At 40.3% G+C, this 6,568-nt stretch overlaps 1 protein-coding gene across 3 annotated transcripts in view; it reads right to left on the bottom strand.

The window, feature by feature from the left end:
- gprc5c (G protein-coupled receptor, class C, group 5, member C) overlaps positions 1-617 on the bottom strand; it is a 7,926-nt gene extending 7,309 nt beyond the window's left edge. For 2 of the 3 annotated variants that reach the window (XM_032502767.1, XM_032502769.1), the window contains exon 1: positions 327-616. The gene's annotated coding sequence lies outside the window, so the exon portion shown is untranslated. Of the gene's footprint in view, positions 1-326 lie in introns of all 3 variants that reach the window. The other variant, XM_032502768.1, reaches the window with a different exon arrangement.
- Positions 618-6,568: the final 5,951 nt, after the last annotated feature.

Raw genomic sequence — 6,568 nt, 5'->3', positions numbered from 1 at the left:
ACACACACACACACACACACACACACACACACACACACACTTCAGGATGTGTTCAGAGACATAAATGACCATTAGACACACTTTAACCTGCATGATATAATGAGATGCTGTGTTATAGGACACTTCCTCTGCTCCTTTAAAATTGACAGAAATAACACAAAGTGTAGTTATTGCGCGCGATCATATGTTTGTTTAGGCGTATGTGAATGCCTATCTATACAAAGTTACTCAAATCTTAAAACCAGAGCCAGATGGTTGGCCTGATCTGATGAGTCTGAGGTGTTAACCAGTCTACCTGTATGTTAATGTTATGTACGCAGACTCACCTCTCAGCTGGTGGTTGAGCTCTGAAACGATCTCCACCTGCTCCAACCGGCGTTAAAGCACCAAAAAGGAGAAAAAAGGGAGAGAGAAGGGGAAAAAGTCACATAAAAAGTGCCTGGTGTCCGGTAAATCTCATAGAAAACCTCATCCGCCTGGTTACAAACCAGTTCACCACAAATCAAATAGAAAAAAAAAAGTTTACGAGCGCTTTCCAGCGATCTGACTGCTGGTCTCTCTCTCTCTCTCTCTCTCTCTCGCTCTCTCTCTCTCTCTCTCTCTCGCTCTCTCTGTCTCTCTCTCTGCCTTCCTCTCCTCTGTCTCTCTCTTTCTCTTTCCCACTCTCGCTCTCTCTCTCAAACTCTCTCTTACGCACGTATACAGGCAGCACCACGCGCACGCACGCGCGCGCGCGCTCACACACACACACACACACACACACACAGCTTGCTCATTATATTTCATAAACTGTATGTCAGATAAACAGATGTGAGACCTGACACATGTAGCGCGTGTTTATTTTATTTCTTTATGTAACCTTTATTTAACCAGGTATGTGTTGACAACAGGTTCTCACTTGCAAAGGCGACCTGGCCAAGAAAAGCATGAGCGTGCAGGTCAACATACAGTTTCACATTCAATGAAATATAATACAGGAATACAATATTCAAAAAGTACATACAACACAGATTAAGTAAGCATCTCAAAGCCAGAGCAAAGTGAGGTGTTGGTAGATGATGGATAGCCTACGGGAATGTGATATGTTAATAACACAATATACATAAATAGGCAGTCTGTAACACGCTGAGGTGTCGCCCAGTGAAGAGTCAAACAAAAAAGAGAAACAGTTAATGCAAATGAGGATCTAGTCGATATTGATCAGTTATAATGCAATATGTATGAATAGGCAGTCTATATAAATCCTGAAATAGTAGAGTAGAATCAATATACAGTAAGTGGAAATTGAGGTATGGTTAGTGATATGTGTCAATAACACAGAAAAACGGAACAGATAGTCTAATTATAATTATAATTATAATTATAACTAGAACCCACTCACTCTGACATCTCTCTATCAGTGCATGAACAGGTCCTGAGCATGTGTGTGTATTTCAGGCCTGTGTGTGGTGATTACTAACAAAACAGAGTGTAAATTGTACTTTCCCCCATTGGGGATCAATAAACAGTATAAATTATGAATTAAAACCGGAACAGATAGTCTGTTTAATGCTGAATGTAGTGACGAGTCGATATACAAGTAGTGCAGATAGTGGTCTCGGTAGTGACCTAGGTCAGAAATAACACGACATGCATGAACAGTTAGTCTATGTCAATGCCAGTCAGTGTACATTTGGTGCAAAGTGGGGTCTAGATGATGATGGAGATCAGTAATAGCACAGAATAGACAGACTGTGGAAAGGCTGAATTGTAGAAAAGAGTCAAATTACAGTTAGTGCAGGTTGTGTTGGACAAAAGTTGTGTGACAACAAAGGTGTGATGACAGTTGAGGATACCAGGGCGGATGAGTGTGTGTGTGTGTGTGTGTGTGTGTGTTTGTGTGTGTGTGTGTGTGTGTGTGTGTGTGTGTATGGGTGGGGGGGGATACGTGGTGTGGGGGGACATCTGGTGGTGAAAAAGGTTCAATCCAGCAGTACAACAGAAACACAAATACTGTTACATTATGTGCTAAGTATCTCAATCTCACATACTGTTAATCCGTTTTGCTCCATGATATGCTTAAATCACTGAAAATCACAACAGTTTTGTAAGAAAAAAGTCTTGTAGAGTACAAACATTGTCACTTTTATGATCAAAATAATACTAAACTTAATCATAGGGAACCTTTCATACAGGAGATGTGGCTCAAATTGCTGCAGACAACACATTTAGACCATAAAAAGAATCTAGATGATAAATCAGTAAAAGTAACAGACACAGGAACAAGCTAATGTCTACGTCCTCTTTCTCTCTTTAAAAGACTTACAGTGGTGCTCAAAAGTTACATACACATGCTTAAGTTGACTAAAAAGAGGAATAAAAAAATCATGTTTTGGAAATTTATTTTAATACCTAAATTAAAAAATGAGGTAAAATCCAACCTTTAAGGACACCAATTTTCTTTGTGAATGAATAACGTATTGTAAATAAATAAATGTTCTATTTAAATACAGGGGGCATAATATACACCCTATGTTAAATTCCCATAGAGGCAGGCAGATTTTTATTATTAAAGGCCAGTTATTTCCTGGATTCAGGATATTATGCATCCTGATAAAGTTCCCTTGGCCTTTAGAATTAAAATAGCCCCACATCCTCACATACTCTTCACCATGCTTAGAGATAGGCATGGTTTTATTTCAGTTAGACTAATACCTGGTTTTGATTTGCATTGAGAGATGATTTTATAGAAAGTATCCCATGCCTATCTCTAAGCATGGTGAGAGTATGTGAGGATGGGGGCTATTTTAATTCTAAAGGCCAAGGGAACTTTACAAAGATTCACAAAGAAAATTGGTGTCCTTAAAGGTTGGATTTTACCTCATTTTTTAATTTAGGTATTAAAATAAATTTCCAAAACATGATTTTTTTATTCCTCTTTTTAGTCAACTTAAGCATGTGTATGTAAACTTTTGAGCACCACTGTATCTTCACCCATTATATCTATTATTATTATTATTCTGCCTTTTGTTTCTACTTTTCTTCTTTCTTCTTATTTAGGAGACAGACTGTGGCTACATTGTGGGATTTTTTGGAGAATGGATCATCTACAAACAGAAGAATGATCAGTGTTGCTGTTCATACTCCATCATCATCTTTAATCTGATCATTATTTACACACGTATGCTACTAAGACTTACCAAGGTCTCCCCCACGGTGTTTAACTGTAACACTGATCATTTTCACAGCACTATCATTTGTACCACCACTGCCATTACAATTACTTTACTGATACTGGACTTTAATGACAATGTGGTAAAGGTTGGTCCAGCTGGTGAGCCCAGGAGCAGATCCAGGTCCAATAGCATCCCCATGTGGCCACTTACGAAGCACTTCACCTTTTACAATGGCTGTTAAGACTTCTTTCTTCACTTCTCCAGTAACTGTTGTCCAATCTTTTTGAGCCTGGAAAAAGAGTCCTTCATGATCTATTTTATATTCCTATAATTGTATTCCAGTCTCTTGTAGGTGTGGCCTGACATAAAGTGACATGATTCATGAATTCTGAATTTAAGAACACTGTTTCCTCCTGTGTTTTCCTTCCCTTTTGTGCATCTGGACTTGTTTTGTCTGTTTGTGGGGGGCCCCCTTTGTTCTGGGAGTGTGGCAAAGTGACACACCTGACAACCATTGCCACTTAAAGAGTCCAGTAGGACCAGGCTAATGGACCAGAGTCTGGTAGGACCGGGCTAATGGACCAGAGTCTGGTAGGACCAGGCTAGTGTACCAGAGTCTGGTAGGACCGGGCTAATGGACCAGAGTCTGGTAGGACCGGGCTAATGGACCAGAGTCTGGTAGGACCAGGCTAGTGTACTACTGCCAACTTTAAAAAAAAAATCAGGCCTTTATTTGATAGGACACCCCAGACATAAAAGGGGAAGGGGAGAAAGAAACATGCAGCAAAGGGCTGCAGGTTGGATTTGAACCTGCGGCCACTGCAGTGAGGACTGAGCCTCTGTACATGCACACTCTACCAGATGAGCTACCTAGGTACCCCTTTGTGGCAGCCTTTAAACTAAGAATCAAGAATCTAAGTCTGTCTTACAGAATCTTCTTCATGGTCTTAGTTTTGTGTAACAGCTTGTAACCCCCACCCATGTCCTCCACATTAAGAACCAGCTTCTCCTTCAGCCAGACTCCCCAGAGTCCCCCGGTGCAGACCCGAGCGCTTTAATAACTCATTTGTCCGCCTGTCCATCAAAGCCCTGAATGGCAAGACCACCTACCCCAAGGGTGTAACTTTGGTTCAACATGAGATCTCCACTTTTGAGCAAAATGTGAAATTTTGAAGGTCGAACATTTCGATTTATGTATTTTTAGTTTTGATTATTCCCTCCTGTAAATCACGCCTATGGTCTCCTAACTCCTGAAATGCTGCTTTTATCTAAAACACACACATGAACACTTTTACTTTTCCCTTACCAGGATTTTATGTTGATAAGACGGCTTACCCTTACTGCACGTACCATGACGACTATTATGATGTGTTGCACAACGGGCGGTGTGCAATGTTGTTGGCTAGTGGCCGTCTCTGGATGCAACATGAGCATGTCCATGCAGAGGGATGCAGCAGCCTGTGTCTGTGTACTTTACGTCCGTATGCACTGCATCGTTTTGTTTGTCAAAGACAAATATCTTTTGGGACAATACAATCTATCATATCTTATCTTGTCTTTGCTGTGTCACAGAACTCTACCCACACAGCCCATAACCTGGATGTCAAATAGCTTTCAATCATCTTTTCAAGATCCAATGGAAATGACATTTTTAGGTGGCGTTAAAATCCCAATAACATGATAACTAACTTTCTTCAACCATTGACCCCTGGTGGGTTGAAGTTGAGGTTAAAACTCCTCACGTTTCACCATATGTCAAAATATGGGAAACAATGCAAAAAAAAACTTAGGAATTTCTTGCACTTGATGGAGCCATAACAAACATGGAGCCATGGCATTTCCAGCTACTTAAGGGGGTAAAAAGGGGGGCAATTAGTCAGACTTCATGTTTAAACTCAGAGTTCAGGAATTTTCTTGTTATCTTGTTTTTGGATATTATGAGGTGTTGGTCAATAATTAAAGGACCAGTCCACCAAGGGAACAGCTCTACCTGCTCTTTATAATGCTCCTCAAGAGTACTCGCACGCACACTTGTTACTCAAGAGCTCCTTTGACTGGTCTCTGCAGAGTGGACAACGTCTCTTTTTTCAGCTCCTCCGTTTTTGTCTCCCACTGATAGGATGTCTGGCTTTCAACTCTCCATTCGTCCTTGAGCTCACCCCCCATTATGTCACAGTTTTCATATTGACCCGATTCACCGTCTCCTTGAACCAAAACCCCAGAGAGACATCAGAGAAGATCTGTTGCAGATAGTCCTTTAGTCTGACTCAGTCGTCGTCAGACTTTTCTGTTATGCATAAATGCAGTACTATATCTCCCATTGATTGCAATAATCTGTGTAATAAATCAGAAAAAACATCTTCAACACTAAGTGATTCATGTGGTCTGTCCTACACCTGGGTGAGAATGAATCTACAGACTCACAGAATCACCTGATGCACGGTATGTCTCCCGGTCTGTGCACATAAACTGCCCCAATCTTTACTCAGTGCTTACAGACAGAATCATTCTGCATTACGATTAAAATTGTGCCATAAGAAATTATGTAAACAATGCACATGAAGCTACTTCAACAACAACATGGGGGGGGGGGGACAAGATGTTTATCAGATTCACTGAAGCAGTGAAACAAAATGCTTTCTGACTGTACAGCCAACGTAACGGCTGCTCCATGTCAAAGTTAAAGACTGACTGAACAAGCAGTGCTGTCATGTTTATTGAAGAGTTCAGACATCATTCACATGAAATATCAGGAAATATACACATTTGGAGCAGACCACTGATCCTTTCTAGAGAGGACCATGTCCAGGATATGGAGCCCAGTGTAAATTCCTTCATGAAGACTTCTAAAAGTGATCACTTGTCTCACTTTCTAAACATAACAGCTGTTAGAGGCATTCACTTTTATTTGAACCAATCAGAAGCGGCCACAAATTTCACGAGCCAATCACAGTATGAAATCCCTGTTTTAACCCTTGTGTTGTCTTCCCGGGTTAAAAAAACACTTTTTCAGACTTTTTCACTAACACCACCTTTACTACAAATAGTTTTACACTGTATACTTTTTGGAATTCATGGTCAATAACCCTCATTTATCTAGAATTATACCTAATATTTGAATTAAAAACACAGAAATTATGAATTGTTTCGACTAATAGTTAAGATCAGAGGAATGAAAGTGTTCACTTGTATTTGCAAAAAGGGTTGCATGGAATCCAATCCATTTTTTGTGGTAATTTGGTTAAAAAGAAACCCATATTTAAGATATAAACATTTTTTAAAGGGGGTCAAATTTGACCCGAGGACAACAGGAGGGTTAAACCTGCCTCTCTCTGCTGCTCAGTTGTCATTTCAGACTAAGAGTGCGACCCTCCTCTTCCCCTTGCACCTTCATCAGGTCTTCATCAGGCACG

The sequence above is a fragment of the Etheostoma spectabile genome, chromosome 21, assembly GCF_008692095.1.
Source record: "Etheostoma spectabile isolate EspeVRDwgs_2016 chromosome 21, UIUC_Espe_1.0, whole genome shotgun sequence".
NCBI classification, from domain to species: Eukaryota; Metazoa; Chordata; class Actinopteri; order Perciformes; family Percidae; genus Etheostoma; species Etheostoma spectabile.
The sequence above is the reverse complement of the archived record's forward strand: the minus strand, read 5'-3'. Positions and strand labels throughout refer to the sequence as shown.